At 42.7% G+C, this 19,364-nt stretch overlaps 1 pseudogene; it reads right to left on the reverse strand.

The window, feature by feature from the left end:
• Positions 1–1,838: 1,838 nt before the first annotated feature.
• On the reverse strand, positions 1,839–18,129 carry LOC127426396 (MKRN2 opposite strand protein-like; annotated as a pseudogene).
• Between the last annotated feature and the right edge of the window lie 1,235 nt (positions 18,130–19,364).

The raw sequence follows: 19,364 nt of genomic DNA on the forward strand, positions 1-19,364 counted from the left end.
CTGTATTAACTGAATTTTTTAAGGTAAATGTACTCACTCACTTAAATCAATAGTATGCCATGAAGTAGATTTTACTTAATTTTATATATACTACTACTGGTCAAAAGTTTTGAAACACTCATTCTTTATATATATATATATATATATATATATATATATATATAATTTTTTTTTTTTTTTTTTTTTTTCACATTTAGAATAATAGTAAAGTCATCAAATCTATGGAATAACATAAATGTAACTATGGGAATTATGTTGTGACTAAACAAAATCCAAAATAAATCAAAACTGTGTTATATTTTAGCATCTTCAAAGTAGTCACCCTTTGCATAGAATTTGCAGACATGTACTCTTGACATTTTCTCAACCAACTTCTTGAGGTATCACCCTGGGATGCTTTTTAAACAGTATTGAAGGAGTTCCCATCTATGTTGGGCACTTATTGGCTGCTTTTCTTTATTATTTGGTCCAAGTCATCAATTTCAAAAACTTTTTTTTTTTTTTTATTAAATTTTAGTTTTATAATAAAATAAATTAAAATGGTGGCACAATTATATTTTTGTCTACAAAACTAATTTTAAACATTTAAGCATATGCCTTCAAAAGATTTTTAAGATCATGAGAAACATTTGTCAAGTGTTTCAAAACTTTTGACCGGTTGTGTATGTGTGTGTGTGTGTGTGTGTATATATATATATATATATATATATATATATATATATATATATATATATATATATATTTATATATTATTATTATTATTATTAAAATTTGCTTAGAAAATCTGCAACAACAAAAAACGTGAAAAAAAATAATGAACTAAATCTTACTAGTAATTGTTTTTTTTTTTTTTTTTTTTCTTCTTCAGTGTATGAGGAATATTACTGTTGGGGGGGGGGGGTATACATATGAATAGAACATGCAAATAGAGTGCAACAGTCGGGTTGTGGAAATAAAAATCCCATTATTTTTCTCCATAGAGAAACTGATTTTTAACGATAATGTATAAACCTTTGAACATACAGTACCATGAGCTCTGCGATTGTTAAGTAGGCTAATTACATATTCTTCTGTAGAAGCCACAAGTATGATATAAACTTAAAAAATATCTTTGCCAAATTCCTAGTAATTCTGAAGAAAGATTTACCAATCAGAGAAGTTGCTGCTTCCACGGAGATGAAAATTGCAGAGCCCACACACTCTCAAACTATTTGTATGTATATGATTATTTAGCAAAATATATTGTATTTTACTTATAATCTGTTATTTTTTATTTATGTTATTTGCCATGCTTCGTGGAATGAGCTTATTCCATTTTCCAGTTTATTGTTTTCTTGTATCGTTGTCTTTTTTCCAAATTTCCCATTCTTTTAGCTTCATTCATAGTTTGTAATGGTTCATCTGAGCTGGTTGGTGTGGTTCATTAATTTTTTTTAAATGTCTGTGTAGAAAATGAATGAGAAAAAATATTTCCAGGAAAAAAGGCTGTTGAAAAAGCAGTCTCTGTTGCACTCAGTGTTGTGTTCTCTGTAAAATAATAATAATTATGAATACAACGAGAATATTCACATTGAGGTATAATGGTCATTCTGTACCTTTAGTGCAATTATTTCAAAAGACTTTTGAAAACGGGTCTACTAAAACATTGATTATAGTGAAGCAAACACATATGTGACCCGATGCAGCTTTTCAAAAGTGTCATAATATTATTCAATCAAAAATCACCTTAACACAATAAATCACTTAATTAAAAAATAAAAAAAGAAAAAAAAAGAAAAAGGAAATCAGTGTTACTTTGCTGCGATGTCATGATCAAGGAAAGTCAAAATAAGCCAAAATTAACTTGATAAAACTGCTCCTATGTTCTTCCCTTCCTCACTTGGTTTTTCTTGTGAGTTTCTCCAAGGACTGTATACAATGTATAAGGGGTTTTGGGAAATCTCGCGACACATCATCATGTACTTGGAAGCTTTTTTGATCCGTGGCAACACAAATGTGTGAGTGAATTCATCTTTACTCAGGGATCGTTAAGACTGTGCAGCCAGAACACAGTTAATGAACATCAACGTGTAACTGTAGCAATTATGGGTTTCCTCATTAAAGCTGAAAAATACAGACCAGAATGATTTTAGACATACAGCGACCCCCCAAATGTATTTGGACACTTGCGCTTCTAAAAAATGTTAAATGTCAATGCATTATAAAGCAAAATATCACAATAGCAATTAATTTTTATATACTGGTGAAGCAGATTTTTAGTGGATGTATGAAGTCAGATCCCCTCAAGTTCACACAGGTGTAGCCTAACTGATCACATTAACTATGTTCTACTCACGTTTGTCAACCCAAGTGTGTCACAGTACTTCTTGTCTTCATTTTGAACACTATATCAATTGTTTTATCGTTTAAAACTAGGGGTGTAATAAAATATTGTATCGTTCGACACGACGCTCAATATACAATACCATATGTATCATATTATAGTGTAATTAAAACCAAGCAGCGCAATATTGAGAGCTGTGGAACAGTCTCCTCCCTGGAAAAGCGGTGCTGAGCGCTCACAGGAAAACAGTGCAACATATCTACATAGGTGAAAAGATCGATGGCAAACGCCAAGTAGATTCTACTGTAGTGGTACAGCTTGTCGAATTTGCCAAACAACGGTGTCATGGCCTGGTGTTACAGTACAGCAAACATGTCGTTTTATTTACGCCGACATCACCGCGCAAATCTGTGGATTTATGAGGAAAAACAGCAGCAGTAGGTTTAACAGCCGCCTCTCCCAGCCGAATCTGAGCGTGATATGCACAGCAAGACGCTCATAAATTATGAGTCATAACTATCGAAATAGCTTATTCAAAAAATCGACAACAAACCCGCGATTACATGAGACTTATAATTATCTGCTTTTGATTTCGAAATGTAAACAGCTTTGAGAACAACACATGTTATAAGCTGATAATAACGATAAAAGTGAATGCAGGAGGAAGAGGGCAAAACAAATTACGTGTTCCGATCGGTTTTTGCTTTAAGCCGCTAAATAATTTTGGATTATGTGCATATATTGTAAAACGTCTCGGTTACGTACGTAAACTCGGTTCCCTGAGACAAAGCCGTTTATTAAAGCATATGGGGAGTGCCTTCTTACAGGACCTAGTTGAAACCTCTCTACAATAAAGCCAATATTCTAATATTGGCTATGGTGTTTGAGCCCGCCTGTTTTGCGCGAAACTGTCCGCTATAAAAACAGGTGCACAAACACCATTTCCTCAGAATTTCTGACTGAGAACAAGGAGCACATCGCTTGTACATCAAGCACTCTTGAGTCTTGTAGTGTGGCTAGCATTCGCAATGTCTCGTTCCCTTCGTCTCAGGGAACCGAGGTTATGTACGTAACCGAGATGTTTCCTTACGACTCAGTTCACTTGACAATGCGTTTATTAATGCATATGGGGAACAGAATCCCATCACACCACACTATACAACATAACCTCCCAGAAAGGAAACATGATGGCGCTGTCTCGTGGGACGGCGACCGACAAGACTATGCCGCAGTGAGTGACCCTCATATTGGGCCAGGAGGAGAGCACTCAGGACGAATATATGAACTATAGTCATATAGTATGAATTAACTTCTTCACAAACCCAGTCGGGAAGGGAGTTTATTTATAATGTAAGTGCTTGTGACTTACAATAAATTACAACGGCCTAATGCAGGCGGTTGTGTAAAAGATGGGAAGCTCATCCTAAAAGGGAGAAGAATAAGTATACAGTTGGAGTCAGAAGTTTACATACACTTAGGTTGAAGTCATTAAAACTCATTTTTTAACCACTCCACAGATTTTGTATTAGCAAACTAAGGGGGCCTGGGTAGCTCAGCGAGAATAGACGATGACTACCACCCCTGGAGCCGCAAGTTCCTATCCAGGGCGTGCTGAGTGACTCCAGCCAGGTCTCCTAGGCAACCAAATTGGCCCGGTTGCTAGGGAGGGTAGAGTCACATGGTGTAACCTCCTCGTGGTCGCTTTAATGTGGTTCTCGCTCTCGGTGGGGCGTGTGGTGAATTGTGCATGGATGCCGCAGAATAGCGTGAAGCCTCCACACGCGCTATGTCTCCGCAGTAACGTGCTCAACAAGCCACGTGATAAAATGCACGGATTGACGGTCTCAGACACGGAGGCAACTGAGATTTGTCCTCTGCCACCCTGGTTGAGGCGAGTCACTACGCCACCACGAGGACCTAGAGCACATTGGGAATTGGGCATAGAAAATAAAATAAAATAAAAAATATTAGCAAACTATAGTTTTGGCAAGTCGTTTTGGACATCTTCTTTGTGTATGACACAAGTAATTCTTCCAACAATTGTTTACAGACAGATTGTTTCACTTTTAATTGACTATATCACAATTCCAGTGGGTCAGAAGTTTATATACATTAAGTTAACTGTGCCTTTAAGCAGCTTGGAAAATCCCAGAAAATGATGTCAAGCCTTTAGACAATTAGCCAATTAGCTTCTGATAGGAGGTGTACTGAATTGGAGGTGTAGCTGTAGATGTATTTAAGGCCTATCTTCAAACTCAGTGCCTCTTTGCTTGACATCATGGGAAAATCAAAAGAAATCAGCCAAGACCTCAGAAAAAAAACATTGTGGACCTCCAAAAGTCTGGTTCATCCTTTGGAGCAATTTCCAAATGACTGAAGGTACCACATTCATCTGTACAAACAATAGTACACAAGTATAAACACCATGGGACCACGCAGCCATCATACCGCTCAGGAAGGAGACATTCTGTTTCCTAGAGATGAATGTAGTTTGGTGCGAAAAAGTGCAAATCAATCCCACAACAACAGCAAAGGACCTTTTGAAGATGCTGGAGGAAACAGGTAGACAAGTATCTATATCCACAGTAAAATGAGTCCTATATCAACATAACCTGAAAGGCTGCTCAGCAAGGAAGAAGCCACTGCTCCAAAACCACCATAAAAAGCCAGACTACAGTTTGCAAGTGCACATGGGAACAAAGACCTTACTTTTTGGAGAAATGTCCTCTGGTCTAATGAAACAAAAATTGAACTGTTTGGCCATAATGACCATTGTTATGTTTGGAGGAAAAAGGGTGAGGCTTGCAAGCCAAAGAACACCATCCCAACCGTGAAACATGGGGGTGGTAGCATCATGTTGTGGGGGTGCTTTGCTGCAGGAGGGACTGGTGCGCTTCACAAAATAGATGGCATCATGAGGAAGGAAAATTATGTGGATATATTGAAGCAACATCTCAAGACATCAGCCAGGAAGTTAAAGCTCGGTCGCAAATGGGCCTTCCAAATGGACAATGACCCCAAGCATACCTCCAAAGTTGTGGCAAAATGGCTTAAGGACAACAAAGTCAAGGTATTGGAGTGACCATCACAAAGCCCTGACCTCAATCTGATAGAACATTTTTGGGCAAAACTGAAAAAGCTTGTGTGAGCAAGGAGTCCTACAAACCTGACTCAGTTAAACCAGTTCTGTCTGGAGGAATGGGCCAACATTCCAGCAAATTAATGTGAGAAGCTTGTGGAAGGCTACCCAAAACGTTTGACCCAAGTTAAACAATTTAAAGGCAATACTACCAAATACTAACAAAGTGTATGTAAACTTCTGACCCACTGGGAATGTGATGAAAGAAATAAAAGCAGAAATAAATCATTCTCTCTACTATTATTAAGTATTTCACAGACTTAAAGAACAGATCCTAACTGACCTAAGAAAGGGATGTTTTCTAAGATTAAATGTCAGGAATTGTGAAAAACTGAGTTTAAATGTATTTGGCTAAGGTGTATGTAAACTTCTGACTTCAACTGTATATATTTGGCCAATGGATAGCAAGCACTCTAAACAGAGAGGACTTGTGAAGAGAGACATGTTACGTTTAGGTTGTAAAACCTTGTGAATGTGTTTTGTGAGGACCATCCTGCTGCAAAACATATGTCCTGTAAGGACACACCATTCGTCCATGCCCATGAGGAGGCCATGCCTCCAGTTGAGTGTGCTTTAACACCAATTGGGCAAGTCTTATCCTGCGACTCACAAGCCAGGGCAATTGCATCGACAATCCAGTGAGAAAGTCTTTGTTTGGAGATGGACATTCCTTTTGTGCATCCTCCATAGCATACAAAGAGCTGATCAACAGTCTGAACTGGCGTGTATGCTCAACGTATGCATGTAGTGCCTGCACAGGGCATAACAAATGAAATTATTGTTCCTCATCCGAATTAATGGAGGAGGGAAGAAGGCCTGAATGTGAACCACCTGCGCTCTGAAGGGCATGGTTAGGACCTTAAGCACATAGCCTTTTCTGGGTTTGACTGTGGCTCTTGAAACGGGGCCAAACTCCAGACATTAATTGTCAATTGATAGTGCATGTAAGTCACCGACCCGTTTTACTGAGGTCAGAGCCAGCAGTAGTGCGGTCTTAACGGAGAGCATGCACAAATCAACAGAGTCCAAAGGTTCGAAGGGGAGCCTGCGAGAGCTTTTAGGACAAAAGTTAAGTCCCAAGTCAGGACTGTAGCCAGCCAAGGTGGGTTTAATCATCTTGCTCCTTTAAGGAACTTTATGATTAAATCATACTTGCCTATAGAGGCATTGGCTTCATGTGCGTGATACACAGATATAGTTGCCACATACACTTCGAGCGTTTATGGGGTAAGTCCTGCGTCTAATTGCTCTTGAAGAAATATGAGAATTTAATGTATGGGGCAGTTTACTGGGTCTTTGCCATATGAGAGACACCAATCAGAATCAGAGAATCAGAATCAGAATGAGCTTTATTGCCAAGTATGCTTACACATACAAGGAATTTGTCTTGGTGACAGGAGCTTCCAGTGTACAACAATACAAAAACAATACAAAACAGCAGCAAGACATAGATAATAATAAAAAATACAAAATAATTATCCACATACGTACAGACACACACATACATACATACACACATACACATGGGTAGTGCAAATCTAATACAATCTGTTATGTACAGTGTAAATACAAATCTGTTATGTACAATGCAAATGTTTTGTTTTTTTCAGAGGAATGAAATGGCAGAAGAGGTTGGATGTGTTGGATAAATATAAGAAAGACTAAACTGTGTATTGCACATAGTTATTGCTCAATGGGGCAATTTAACTGTTCATGAGATGGATAGCCTGAGGGAAAAAACTGTTCCTGTGCCTGATGGTTCTGGTGCTCAGAGCTCTGAAGCGTCAGCCAGAAGGCAACAGTTCAAAAAGGTAGTGGGCAGGGTGAGTGGGGTCCAGAGTGATTTTTCCAGCCTTTTTCCTCACTCTGGAAGTGTATAGTTCTTGAAGGGGGGCAGGGGGCAACCAATAATCCTCTCAGTAGTCCGAACTGTCCTTTGTAGTCTTCTGATGTCTGATTTCATAGCTGAACCAAACCAGACAGTTATTGAAGTGCAGAGGACAGACTCAATGACTGCTGAGTAGAACTGTAACAGCAGCGCCTGTGGCAGGTTGAATTTCCTCAGCTAGCGAAGGAAGTACAACCTCTGCTGGGCCTTTTTCACAATGGAGTCAATGTGGGTCTCCCACTTCAGGTTCTGTGAGATGGTAGTGCCCAGGAACCTGAATGACTCCACTGCTGCCACAGTGATGGTTATAATGGTGAGGGAGGTCAGTGTTGGGGTGTTCCTCCTAAAGTCCACAATCATCTCCACCATTTTGAGTGTGTTCATCTCAAGGTTGTTTTGACTGCACCAGACAGCCAGCTGTTTAACCTCCCTTCTGTATGCAAACTCATCATCATCTCGGATGAGGCTGATGACAGTGGTGTCATCTGCAAACTTCAGGAGCTTGACAGAGGGGTCCTTGGTGATGCAGCCATTGGTGTAGAGGGAGAAGAGTAGTGGGGAGAGCACACATCCCTGGGGGGCACCAGTGGTGATTGTTTAGGTGCTGGAAGTGAGTTTCCCCTGTCTTACAAGCTGCTGCCTGTCCGTCAGAAAGCTGGTAATCCACTGACAGATAGACATGGGAACAGAGAGTTGGTGTAATTTATTCTGGAGTATAGCTGGGATGATGGTGTTGAAAGCTGAATGGAAGTCCACTAAAAGGATCCTTGCATATGTCCCTGGTCTGTCCAGATGTTGCAGGATATGATGCAATCGCATGTTGACTGCATCATCCACAGACCTGTTTGCTCGATAAGCAAATTGAAGGGGATCTGAAAGGGTCCAGTGATGTTCTTCAGGTGGGCCAACACCAGTCTCTCAAATGAGTTCATGACCACAGACGTCAGGGTGACAGGTCTGTAGTCATTAAGTCCTGTGATTTTTGGTTTCTTTGGGATGGGGATGATAGTGGAACGTTTGAAGCAGCATGGGACTTCACACTGCTCCAGTAATCTATTGGAGATCTGTGTGAAGATGGGGGCCAGCTGGTTAGCACAGGATCTAAGACATGCAGGTGAAACGCCATCTGGGCCCTGTGTTTCCTTATCCTTTGTTGTCAAAAGACACGGCTCACATCATCTTCACAGATCTTAAGTGCAGGTTGAGTAGCAGGAGGGGGGTTGCAGGAGGTGTTGGTTTTTGTGTGAAGTGAAGGTCAGAGTGGGTGTGGGGTGTGAGATTAGGCCTTTCAAATCTACAGTAGAACACATTCAGGTTGTCAGCCAGTTGTTGGTCCACCACAGGGTTGGGGGCAGGAGTCCTGTAATTCGTAAGTTGTTTCATGGCACTCCACACTGATGCAGGGTCGTTAGCTGAAAACTTGTTTTTCAGCTTCTCAGAGTATCTTCTTTTAGCCACTCTGATTCCCTTATTCAGTGTGTTCCTGGCCTGATTGTACAAGACTTTATCCCCAATTCTGTAAGCATCCTCTTTGGCCTGACGAAGCTGCCTGAGTTCCGCTGTAAACCATGGTTTGTCATTGTTAAATGTTAAATAAGTCCTAGTAGGAATGCATATCCTCACAAAAACTGATATATGATGTAACAGTATCTGTGAGCTCGTCCAGATTGGTGTCTGCAGCCTCAAAAACACTCCAATCAGTGCAGTCAAAGCAGGCTTGTAGTTTCAGCTCTGCTTCATTGGTCCATCTCTTACAGTCCTTAATACAGGCTACAGCCCAGACAGTAAACGTAGCTCTCTTGCTGATCTGACAGTGGGATGTGTCTCTCGCACAAGGAACACTTATGGAACGACATCTTTAAAAACACGTAAGTGACTCTTTTAGATATATAAATATATAAATGAATATACATTTATATTTATATCACACAATATACAATACACAACATACAATTGCTTTGTAAGGATACACAAACCCTGCCGAAGTGTGGCAGGGAATCACAATCGGTGAACACCTTCCATTTTAGAGTGTAGAGGCATCTCGGGGATGGCACTCTGGCTTGTAAAATGGTGTTCATGACTGAACGCGTCAGTTTTGGTGCTCTGTTCAGGAGCCACACATGCGGCCATTTATGTGCCATTGCGCTCGCTCCCAGCAGGACTTGGGACTTTGAGTACCAAAGGGGACAGTGGGTATTCTCCACTGAGGCAAATAGATCGATTTCTGCTTTGCTAAATATTTCCCAAATCCTCAATAGAGTTTGAGGATGAAGTCTCCTGAATTCCACCTTGGGTGGTTTATATATGCCACAACTGTCATGTTTTCTGAGCGAACCAGGACATGACAGTTTGCTATTTCTATTTATTTATTTATTTTTATCTTTTTCTGCCCAATTTGGAATGCCCAATTCCCAATGCGCTCCAAGTTCTCGTGGTGGCATAGTGACTCGCCTCAATCAGGGTGGCGGAGGATGAATCTCAGTTGCCTCTGCTTCTGAGACTGTCAATCCGCGCATCTTATCACATGAGTGTATTACCGCGGAGACATAGCGCTTGTGGAGGCTTCAAACTATTCTCTGCGGCATCCACGTACAACTCACCACGCGCCCCATGCCCCACCGAGAGCGAGAACCACATTATAGCGACCACGAGGAGGTTATCTCATGTGAGTCTACCCTCCCTAGCAACTGGGCTAATTTGGTTGCTTAGGAGACCTGGCTGGAGTCACTCAGCATGCCCTGCAACAGAGTGGCTTTTTCCTTATCACTCATTTCTGTGAGGGTCAGCCATACATGTTGATCCTAAACTGCCAGGTTGCCCATGGACTTGCCGATGGCCTGCGCAGTGACTTTCGTGGTATGCAGCGCTAAGTCTGTAGCAGTGCGGAGCTCTTTGAATCTCTGGATCGAAGCCGTGCTCGTCCATTTGCCTGAGGAGCTTGGCTTGAAATACCTTGAGCACCACCATTGTGTGGAGTGCTGATCCAGCTTGTCCTGCCGCTGAGTAAGCTTTTCCCACCAGTGCGGACGTTTGTCGACACGGTTTGGAAGGATGCATGGGGTGTGATTTCCACACCCTGTTACTCGCTGGGCAGAGGTGTGCCGCTACCACCTCCTCCACAAGAGGGCTCACGGGGCGTGTGCCACCACGAGGACCACCTTAAAGTCATCTGCTCGGGTATCACAGAAAAGGTGGGTGGGAGGGCGCGTGTGGCTGAATCATCCCTCAGAACAAGGGTGATTCACGAGCGAAGCGTCTTGAGACTCATGCCCACACAGTGACGGCACTGTGTCGCCATGAGAGCTGTCTCTGCATGGGCACAGCCCAGACAGTAAACGCAGCTCTCATGCTGATCTGACAGTGGGATGTATCTCTCGCACAAGGAACACTTACGGAACAACATCTTTAAAAAACACATAAGTGACTCTTTTAGATATATAAATATATAAATGAATATATATTTATATCACACAATATACAATACACAATATACAGTTGCTTTGTAAGGATACACAAACCCTGCCGAAGCGTGGCAGAGAATCAGGATGCTGAGGCACATTCACCAGCGAAGCGTCAATCGGCGAGGTGGTGTGATGTTTACCGGAGCACTGCAGGGGAGCGGAAAGTCTTCCCACGAAGATTCCGCCCGTTGACTTGTATATATTGACACCGAAGGTAGCAGGCTTCTAGACAAGAGATGGAAGAGATTGTCTTGAAGGAAGAAATCCTGAGGAAATGGTGTTTGTGCACCTGTTTTTATAGCGGACAGTTTTGCGCCAAAACAGGCGGGGCTCAAACACTATAGCCAATATTAGAATATTGGCATTATTGTAGAGAGGTTTCAACTAGGTCATGTAAGAAGGCACTACCCATATGCGTTAATAAATGCAATGTCAAGTGTACTGAGTTGTAAGGAACCAGAGGTCAGATTCCTCTCGTGTTTATTTTTCACCACTAAATACATTGAAAGGAGTTTTTTCCTTGCTACAGTCACATTAGCTTGTTCACATGGGGCTTTCAGACAAGGCATGATTTTCTATAAAGCTGCTTTAAAAATGTGTGTATTGTGAAAAGTGCTATACAAATATAAATAACTAGAGTGTAGACAAACTTATTTTCTCAAGAAAATCATAAAACTTGTGTTTATGTTAGTTTTTCTCAACAATCAAACAAAATAAATGGAGTGCTATTGTTTAAGTTACTTAGAGCTCCACTTTTTTTTGCCAATGTCAGATACTTTTAAAAGACATTTATGTCGAATCCTTGAATTGAAGTTTGAGCGAAACATTTGTGGGTGCTCGTATTGTATTGTATCGTATCGTGAGAATATGTATCGTAACGTATCGTGAAATTTGTGTATCGTTATATGCCTATTTCAGACCTAACAAACTGAAATATTTAGCTTGAAGTGTGCTTGTGCTTTCTTTCTTTAAAGTAATTGCCACTTGGGGCCAATCCATAAACGTTAAAATACTCACTGTTTTAAAAGTATAGCCACAAGATGTAAACAATATTTGTGTTGATATGATTTTAGTGTGATAACATCGCTTACTAACCTTTTCTTTGTAAAGTTATATCAAATTTTACAACTTTGTTGCCATGACGACATAACGCCGTAAACTCTAAAACCCTAAAATGATCATAAAAATGACTTAAACATCTTTACAGCTCAAATAACACACAAATAAAAAATTTTAAAAAATGTATACAAGTGCTTTCAGAAAATAATAAGATTTACATTTGTGCCTTTAAACCCTCCAAAAATTGGCTTCATTCATTTCCAATGTAAGTGCCTCGCATAAACCTCAATCTTTGCTTCTCCTTTTTTTTTTAAGAAAAGGAGGGTCAAGTCGAAATCAACATTATACCACAAATGCTGTCGATTGAGCTTAACTTGCACTGAATCCTGAATATTCCTTTAAGTGCAGCTTTGTTTACCAAAGAACACATTTTATGAAACAAATTTGCAGTCTTTGTGATTCATGGAAGATTTTCAGTTTCTTAATAAATATTAATAATAAAATATCGAAGAACAATAATTTGTCAATTTACAAACTCAGACAAATGTCTATTTCTGTATTGGATTGCATATAGCAAACTATAAACCTAAAACTTTAAATACAATTTCTACACAAACGTGCCCTTTTAAATGTGAGTTTAACGTTGAACGTTTCAATATGATGAATGAATTTGGAAAGTCTTGTTATACCATATGTGATGCATCTGCTTTGCATCACATGTTTAGATTTATTATGTTTAGATGTTTGTTCACCTTTGCCATAAAGGATCCCAAATCTGAGCAAAAGAGAACTTCTCCAGATACTGGTCCCATTGACTGATCAGACTGAACATGTCCGGTTAAACCAGTGGGATGCATATACAGCGTTCCCAGCCCTGATGATCTTTGTGAACTCCAGTCTTAGTGTAATTGTAGACTATTCCTTCATTATAAAAAGAAAATTACCTTTCATATTTTACATATTTCGCAGTTGACAAAAAGAACAATATACTGTAATATTAATGCATGAACTGTAGTTTGCATTTCATACAAGATATCATGATAAGTAATAACTTAAAGTAGTGGTGGCATTACATATCAACAGTGCTGGGTAGATTACTTCTGAGATGTAATCTGGTACTGAATACAAATTACATGACAAAAATTGTAGTCAGTAACGTAATCTCTTGGATTACATTTTAAGGTAATGTAATTTGCTTACTTTTGGATTACTTCTGACCTAAATCCAGTTATATTTGTAAATTACCACAAAAACAACAAAAAAAGCAAAGAGCATTTATGTAAATTTTTGAAAAGCAAATCGCTAAAATAAAACTAACTTTATTGCACTAATGCAATCAGATTGGCATTTATGTGTGGATTGCAATTAAATCCAGAATTCAAGATATACCGTACGTATCAGCTGTAGGCTGATTTAAAAATTAAAAATGTACAATATTTAAAAAGAAGAAAAATGAAAGAGAACAATAAATTATGAACAATTTACTGCCTTTGCTTGATTAATATGTTATCATATAATTCCATATTCAAGTAACTAACATTAAAGTTCTGATTATGAGTACTTTAAAATGTAATTTAATCTAATTGCAAGTACTTAATTTTGTAATCTGATTACATAATCCAAATTACATGTCATCTGTTACTACCCACCACTGCATATCAAAATATCAAACCACATTACATTTACTGTATAATAAAGATAGCACAAGCCCAATTTTCAATCAAAGCATTTCACAAAAAGATGTTTGTTGGGTTTCAATTTATAAAACGTCATGGTTACTGGTGTAACCTCCGTTCCCTGATGGAGGGAACGAGATGTTGGTGTCGATGTAGTGACACTAGGGGTCACTCTTGGGAGCCCGAGACACCTCTGGTCTTTGATAAAAGGCCAATGAAAATTGGCGAGTGGTATTTGTATGCCACTCCCCCGGACATACGGGTATAAAAGGAGCTGGTATGCAACCACTCATTCAGGTTTTATGCTGAGGAGCCGATATAAGGTCTGGCCATTTCAGCGGGTAGTTCAGCATTGTGGCAGGAGGGACACAACGTCTCGTTCCCTCCATCAGGGAATGGAGGTTACACCAGTAACCATGACGTTCCCTATCTGTCACTCACTCGACGATGGTGTCGCTGTAGTGACACTAGGGGTCCCTATTCAAAATGCCACAAGGCTGAACTGTGTTACGTGAACTGGCGGTGTGTGGTGGGCAGACTTGCTGTGTGCCTCATAGCCAGCACACCAGGTCGACACGTAACCTCCCCCAACATAGTTATGAGTGTCGAATGGCCCTTTTTGGGGACAAAGTCGACTACCCAAAGATAGAGACAGGCTTAACCCAGTCATGGCCTCTTTTCCCCTTCTCTTTTTCCATTCCCTAAAAAAGAAGGGGGATTATCCGACTGGGCCGCCAGGCCTAGTCGGGGGATGTCCCTCCCAAGGGGAAGACACCGCGGAGACCATACCTCGCCCGAAGAGAGGGGGGGATATTTAAGTGGAAGAATATGTCACATGGTCTTTCCAACCATGTGAAGAGCCTTCAAGGTAGATCCTGCCCAATGGGGGAGAAGGAGTTACTACAAACATGGAGACTGGGGCAGAGGGGCTTTGCCCAAGGAAGACGCAGTTTGCCAGCAGGGAAACGAACTAGCGTAAGATATAGATCGCATGGGGTTATCCTTACAGGGAACTGCCACATGCGGAGCACCTACCCCAGAACAGGGCTCTTAGTTAGCGCGTGTACTGGGCCGGCAGCGAGTCTCTCCGAAAACTCGACTGCCACAGGGCTCGGAGGAAGTCAACCAGGGAACAAAGTTTGTGAACACTACTGGGAATTAATGGCACACGTCTTCAGCTCCAAGGGAGGTGGAAGGCACTATGTGCAAGCGATATACCCAGCCAGCTATCCCGGGCTTATACGCTTGTGTTGCGTGCCACTACCTGGGACGAAACCGGTTCCACCCGGAGGTTGTAGAACCTTGCACAGGTGTTGGGTGTTGCCCAGCCCGCTGCTCTGCAAATGTCTGTTAGAGAGGCACCCCTGGCCAGGGCCTAGGGAGCCATTACACCCCTGGTAGAATGGGCTTGTAGCCCTACCGGGGGCGGCATGTCCTAGGCAACATATGCCATAGCCAGTGGGTGATCCTCTGCTTGGAAACAGCGCTTCCTTTCCGCTGTGCACCAAAGCAGACAAAGAGCAGCTCAGAGACTCTAAAGCTCTGCGTGCGATCCAAATAGATGCATAAAGCGCGCACCGGACACAGCAACGACGGGGCTGGGTCTGCCTCCTCCTGGGGCAGCGCTTGCAGGTTCACCATTTTTGTCTTTCACCAAGGTGAAGTGGACACCTCTGAACCTGGGCAGATGCCCGGCGAAGTGAATCGCGCAGCAGAGTCGGACGGTCCGGACCAGCCCTCGCGACGGATTGGAAAGTGCAAGCCATGCGTCCAAGTTCCGCACAAGGGGGACCAAAGGGACAACGTCATCGGACATACCGGCAGGTGGGGCCTCGCGGTGGGGCGGAGCTCGAGGTGCCACACCACGTCGTGGCCGTGCTGAGTCTAAGGACATCAAAGCACTTACCTGGCTCCTTGTGACCACCCCCGGAACAGCCTGGGATGGGGGAGGAAGAGGCCTGACCTCATGACCCGTGGAGACTGTCAAATCGGGGGCGGATTTGTGCCACAGCTGGGCGCTCAGGGGCGGGAGACCGCCGCTGGAGTGCCAAACTTGCCAAATAGAGTGGTGGACAGTGGTCGTGATGACGGCCGTACACACCGGATACGTGACCCAGGGAACAAGGTAATCGCTCTTGCTGAGCTCTTGAGTACTGCAGCCACTTGGGCATGTAGCGCAATTAAATACAAGAAGGTAACAAAAAGATGGAGATCTGCTTACCAGCTCCAGAGCAGCAGGTTTCGTTGTCCCTGGGTCGCCCATCTCAAGGGCGCTTTGAAGCCTTTCACGGGTTCTGGGCGGCCGCGAGACGGGTGGCGTCTGCTTCCTGCGATGGGCTCCACGCCGGGGCCGGGCCGAAGGGGCGGGCTGCGGCGGAGCCGGTGCAGTCACCGCAGGGGGACGCCCTTGGCGATGAGCAGACGGGGTGCGGGATCTTCCGGGGCAGGATATGCCGGCTAGCATCCATCTACTTTTTCATATGCCGGCTAGCATCCATCTACTGCTCTGCCATCGAAAACTGCTGGGCAAAGTCCTCGACGGTGTCGCCGAATAGGCCCGCCTGGGAAATGGGGGCAGCAAGAAATCATGTCCTGTCGGCCTCACCCATCTCGACCAGGTTGAGCCAAAGGTGGCGCTCCTGGACCACTAGTGTGGCAATCATCCGCCCGAGAGACCACGCCGTGACCTCCGTCGCTCGGAGAGTGAGATCGGTCGCCGAGCGCAGTTCCTGCATCAATCCTGGGGCGGAACTACCCTCGTGCAGTTCCTTTAGTGCCTTGGCGGACTTGCAGGAGACCCATGGCATGCAGGACGGAGGCGGCTTGTCCAGCGGCACCGTAGGCCTTGGCCGTCAGAGATGACGTAAACCTACAGGCGTTGGACGGGGGCTTTGGGCACCCGCGCCAGGTGGCGGTGCTCTGCGGGCATAGGTGCACCGCGAGCGCCTTTATCCACCGGGGGATTGCCGAATAGCCCTTGGCCGCCCCACCATCGAGGGTAGTGAGGGAAGCTGAAAAGATCGGGACTGGGCAGTAAAAAGTGCCTCCCGCCACCTTGTCAGCTCTTCATGCACTTCCGGGAAGAAAGGAATGGGGGCAGGGCATGGCTTTGAGCGGCGCCGCGAGCCCAGGAACCAATCACCGAGCCGCGAGGGTTCAGGGAAGAGCAGTGAGATCCACTCTAGCCGCTCGCGGCTGCCCAGGAAAGCATGTCGTCATCTCCGCGTCAGCCTGTGACTGGGCAATCGACCCCGAAGGGAGGTGCCCAGCTGAGGCTTCTGACTGGACGAGCCCGCTCTCCGATGCTGCGCTCGAGAGCTCATCCCTTTCGCAGGCTCCGAATAAGAGGTCGAACTCGCCGTGAGACAAGCCGGCGGACTCACCCGGAAGCCCGATCGGGGCAGACGAGCGTGCTGGGGAATGGGAGGTCCACGGGGGGATACCCGGCGGAGGCGGTCCCATTGGGGTCCCCAAATCGCCCCCAGTGCTAGCCACGCTGGCCTCATACCCATGGGTAAAAGGACCGAGGCGGGAACCTCTGGGGTGGCTCGCTTTCTTACGAAGGCGAGCCGCGACCGCAACGTTGCCATGGACGTATTCTCGCAATGAGAACATGACCATCCACGAATGCTGTCTCCGCGTGAGCAGTGCCCAGACACGAAAGACAGTGATCGTGACCATCAGAAGGCGAGAGATAACGAGCGCAACCAGGAATAACACACAATCGGAAAAGCATCTTTAAAAAGACGCGTCTTTAAAAAGACGTTACGTGTGTGCGCTCTTTTAGAGAAATATATACTCTTTTAGAGGGGAAAAATGCTCTTTCAGAAAATATACTCTCTAGTTTTTCTGCCGAAGTGCCCAGGGGCGTTCTCTGCAGTGCACCAGTCCAGAGGAGGGAGAAGCCGCTGAAATGCGCCTTCAGATCCAGCAGAGGTGAATGAACAGTAGTATTCAGCTCAATGAGCATGACCGTTCGGCTCCGAAGAGAAAATCTGAATGAGTGGTTGCATATCAGCTCCTTTTATACCCGTATGTCCGGGGGAGTGGCATGCAAATACCACTCGCCAATTTTCATTGGCCTTTTATCAAAGACCAGAGGTGTCTCGGGCTCCCAAGAGTGACCCCTAGTGTCAGTACATCGACACCAACGTCGAATGAGTGACAGATAGGGAACAATATTTTTCAAAATAAAGACAATTTTTGTTAGCAATTCCTGTGTAAATCAGACCTGCCATCGAAATCTCTGCAAAAAGGAAAAAGAAAGCAGTTTTAGATGTCACTTAAAAAGAACACAAATGAGGCTTCATTATTTACCAGGACATTTTCCTCTGTAAGACCTAGCAATATTTATTTTTATTTGAATGAAACCCGATCTTACTTGAGCACATTGTCTTCTGTTCGGGCATCAAGGAAAGCACATGGGACTTTTTGTCCATTGGAGAAGGGGTTTGGTACGCTGACAGGTGCTTCCTCAAGCCTCTTCCCACTGAATCTAACTCCACAATCAGGACATTGATCCAGAACAAACAACAAAAGATGTCCTTCTCACAATGGTTAAATCTAATAACACTCTTATCCATCAGGAGAGAACATAGAAGCAGCTGCATAGACTAGACTATAAGAGCCGCAGCCCAGCACTAATGCCAGAGTCAGGAGAACCCAGCAATTGTGTTTCAATAGGGTGATGATGATTGGTCACTTGTTTGGAGCCTATCTGGTTGCAGCTAACCCTAAACCTGTGGAACAGTAGTATCTGTTTCCATAGCTACTTCATTAATGTTTGTCAATGTACACATTCGAACAATGCATACGTGCTGGCTTGTGCCTTGTTTTTGTCAAGGCTTCTTCACAGTAAAAAAAAAATTTTAGTACTTAGTTTTTCTAGTTAACTCAGCTTCAGTAAATTACAGTTGTACGGACTGGCAGTAAGTTGTCAGTATAACAATAAATACAAGGTAAAAAGAATGTTAGTTCTACTGAGAGTATCAACAATAGTTATAGTGTTGCCAACTTGAAATTGATTGTACGCTTAATGCTAAATGTATCCTTCAGCCAAAAAAAAAAAAAAAATCTCGTCACAGCAAAGACACATGTCTTGTTCAGCAAACTTTAGCAACACACCAATCTTACATTTGTCCTGATCAGGTTTTGATTAATGTTTTACTGTCTAAAAAGATAATTTGCCTCTTAAAGAGATAACATTTTACACTTTGAAGATGTGTAAGTTAATTAAACAAAAAACATAGACCCTCAGCACTGAAAATGTAACCTTAATAACTAGGGTTGCCACCTTGGCCCTGCAAAATTAATTTAATAAAAAATATTCCTGACCAATTCCAACAAAAACAACAGCATAAAGTTACCATACAGTGAAACAAAATACTGTACCATAAAAATAACTATTATTATAATATATATTATTATTTTTATTTTTTTATTATAATATAATATAATATTATTATATTAATATTATTCATTCATACCACAATGCATGCTGGAACTTGTAAAACCTTAACACGTTTATTCAGACAACTCTGTTAGGCTAGTTGGGACAACATGTGGGTCTATTTTGTTGGTCTAACATGTGGAATATTCACATTTCACAAAATATTTCACATTTCCTAGTATCTATGATTTAAAAAAAAAATCAGCATTTTATTGTCATTTGTTTCATTTAATATTTAGTCCTTTCAGATGGAAAACATTTAAACATATAAATGATGTGATCCAAAGTGCATTTGAACAGTGGTGAAACACTTTCTTATGTTGTGCTACATTCATACGAGCAGACAGAGAAGTAAGTTTGAAGAAAGTT

This window comes from Myxocyprinus asiaticus, chromosome 35 (assembly GCF_019703515.2).
Source record: "Myxocyprinus asiaticus isolate MX2 ecotype Aquarium Trade chromosome 35, UBuf_Myxa_2, whole genome shotgun sequence".
In the NCBI taxonomy this organism is placed as follows: Eukaryota; Metazoa; Chordata; class Actinopteri; order Cypriniformes; family Catostomidae; genus Myxocyprinus; species Myxocyprinus asiaticus.